Genomic DNA, 3,444 nt, shown 5'->3' with positions numbered 1-3,444 from the left:
CGTTAAAACGTGATAAGTATCTCGTTAAAACGTGATAAGTATCTCGTTAAAACGTGATAAGTATCTCGTTAAAACGTGATATTATCTCGTTATAACGTGATACATATCACGTTTTAACGAGATACGTTTAACGAGATACGTATCTCGTTAAAACGTGATAGTATCTCGTTATAACGTGATACGTATCTCGTTAAAACGTGATACGTATCTCGTTATAACGTGATACGTATCACGTTTTAACGAGATACTTATCACGTTTTAACGAGATACTATCACGTTTTAATGAGATACGTATCACGTTATAACGTGATAGCGCTCGAAAAATTTTTTTCCTGCGTGATAGCAATGCGCTTCCGTAGCTTGCATATCAAATATATTTTAAATTTAACTTCACCCTCCTGTTATGTTGCGGGTCAAATTGACCCGTTTAAAAGTTTTTTTTTTTAAATAGTTGGAAGTATCTTTTTTGCATGAAACTTTCTATTTGTCTTAATAGGTGCACTCTACATATAAATTGAAAATTTATTCATTTTACAGATTTGTAGCCCCCCTGCGTCTACTTGTTACATCGATACTGTTCGGGTCAATTTGATCCGCCAGTCAAGTTAAAGTGCAAAAAAAGATTTAAAAAAATGTCCAATTCCATATGTTTCCTTGCAGCTATGAACCACATTTCACCACAGACACACAAACACAACACACACACATACACACACAGACACACACAAGCCCACTTTTTTTCTCAGTATTCTCTTTACTTCACTACTAACTGCGAGAAAGCAGGTGTTCATACAACTTTTGACGGGAACCTTTTCCGTTCCCGTGGGCAAACTCCACCCACACTGAGTGGACACTCAGTAGAAGTGGAGGAAAACAAATACTCTCTGCATGACTCATTTATCTTGATTTTAATCAGCGGGTCAGTTTGACCCGGAACAGTATGTGTGTCTGAAGTTCAATTATAAAGATCACCCATTGAAAAAAATAAAATGTAATATAAATTTTTTTACTAAAGATCAATTTCAAGGAAATTGTTTTTTGTGTGTGTGTGTGTCTAGGTTATTTTCAGTGGACATAAAAAATATAAATTCCATTTTTTATGTCCAAATGAATAATTGAGTAAGTTGTCATTAATCCTTAATTTCTAAGAAATAAAAAAAACATCATTGCACAAATATTGATTGAAATGGTTAGTATTGGAGTTAATAATCAGATACAAAAATGTTTTGGATGAATCTTTTGGTTTCTGACACTGTTGCATGATAAAACACTCCCCGGGTCAAACTGGCCCAGGAACATTATTCCTGTACCTCAGAAACGAACATAACAGGAGGGTTAAGATATGACATAATACAATATATAATATTCAATAAAATACGAAGACTTAAATCTTATTGTATAGACTAGGTCATCAAATCACTACGTTGCCTGTGGGAATTTTTAATGTCCAGCAGGTGTCAGTATTCAGTGACACAGTATCGACACAGAATCAACACAGTTTTGCTATGTGTCGAAACGATACATGACGCCTCACCTACCCATCACTATCAACTCCATAACAGAACCAACAGAACTATACAACCAGTAAAAACAACATAGATAACTTGAAATGCATCAGGACTTTAGCGGGGCAGCTTAATATACAACATTAAAAAAAAAACATTTTTTAAAAAAGCAGGGCAGTACATTAAACTGAGAAAGGTTTCAAAAAAGAGGTCAACTTAAAAGCATTTTTTGACATCACCAAACATAAAGACTTATAAAACAAATTTAACTCATTCTTCCACTGTATAAAATAAGGAATGGTTTTAAAGTAGTGTCATTTGTGTATGTGACGTTTGTCATAGCAGCTTCTTATAAACTTATTGCATTTGACATCATGAAAATCAACATGTTCAATACAAAGTGTAAATGAGGAAAAACTTTGGAATATATTAAATCCTGCCTAACCATTAATGCAAACTGACTTGGGAAGGCCTTAATATTTTTTTCATATTTTGCCTGGGTACAATATATTTTAAATTTATCATAAAACTCAGAGTGCTGCAATATGTTTCCAAATACATCCCAAAAGTGAGAAACAGCCCACATACCTTTACCAATCCTCAATAAAAATGGATTTTCTTTTGATCAATATATATCTATTGTTCTATATTGGTGTGTTATGTGGAGTGAAGTTGTGTTTGAAGATGAGCTTCCAATACAAAAGAGTCTGTTGAAGACAATCTGAGAGTTTTACTGGTAATCTCCTAAGATCGAAATCACATCTTAACAGGAAATCAAGTCCACCTAAGTTTTTAAAGGCCAAATTTGGGATAACAAACCAAATGGAATTTAGATTTTGCAAACATAGTTTAAGCCACTTTATTTTTAACATCCCATGCATAACATCAAAATCTATGGCGTTGCCTTTTCCATCCTCATAATGGCTTAATCAAATCCTGTTTTGCAATATAATGACATTAGTGTATATTAAGCATATCCTATCTTTTCAGGTGCACAGTGACCTATGCAGTCCGGTGGACACATTTTGACAGTGGTGCATTTGATAAAGACTACTATACAACTTATTAATGTGCAACAAAGAGTTTGTGTGGATCTGTATTTGTGGAGGTCAAAAATAAGGATACTCCCTTATGTCAAAATTTAATTAATCGAGTTTGATGGATTAAAAAGCCACACCCAAATGAAAAATCAATGCTATCGCCTCGGCCATCTGTTGAATCTGCATCATATAATGCTTATCGTATCAAACATCTGTTTTTATAAGGTTTTATATGGCCTTATCTGTTTAATAAGACTATATAAAACCCTTATCACATCAAACATGTGTTTTAATTGTATATTTTGAGCCTTATAATTGTATTAAATCCTTATCGTGAATTTCCAGATTTAAATTAAGCTCTTATCGAAATAAAACAGACAGGATTCTGGAACCTTCTATTAAATCAAACTCTTATCTTAATCAGACAGGGAATGTTTTCCCCTCCCCATGGAAAGTTCTAGAAAATCCCTGATGCAACCTCCTCCTCACACGGATAGACTCCACCCCCAACTGCTCTTATCTTCCTGCTCCCTTGCAGATGCCCATTCCACTTTTTAGCTCATGTTTGAATGAACCAACAGAGATAAAGGGGCGGGATTTCTGTTTTTCTGCTTTAAATATTTTCGGAGGTCCTCTCTTTCTACTTGTTGCATTTTACGGAGCCCTCCAGGGGATTTGGGGAATTTATTTTCTTTTGCATTTCCTCGCAAAACTTTTGCGTTCCCTCGCAATAATCTACTGATCAGTTCACGCGGCATAATTGATACTGTAAGCCTTTCTTACGGTGGCCGCCGTACTTTATGCTTTAATACAAGCTTATAAAGTTTTTCCATGGACTATTGACAGACACGTGCAAAGTGGAGGGGGGGGGGGGGGGCTTGAGCCCCTTCCCCTTTTGT

This window comes from Poecilia latipinna, unplaced genomic scaffold (assembly GCF_001443285.1).
Source record: "Poecilia latipinna isolate Pla-1442-1.1 unplaced genomic scaffold, P_latipinna-1.0 Scaffold3172, whole genome shotgun sequence".
NCBI classification, from domain to species: Eukaryota; Metazoa; Chordata; class Actinopteri; order Cyprinodontiformes; family Poeciliidae; genus Poecilia; species Poecilia latipinna.
Note: the sequence above shows the minus strand (reverse complement) of the source record.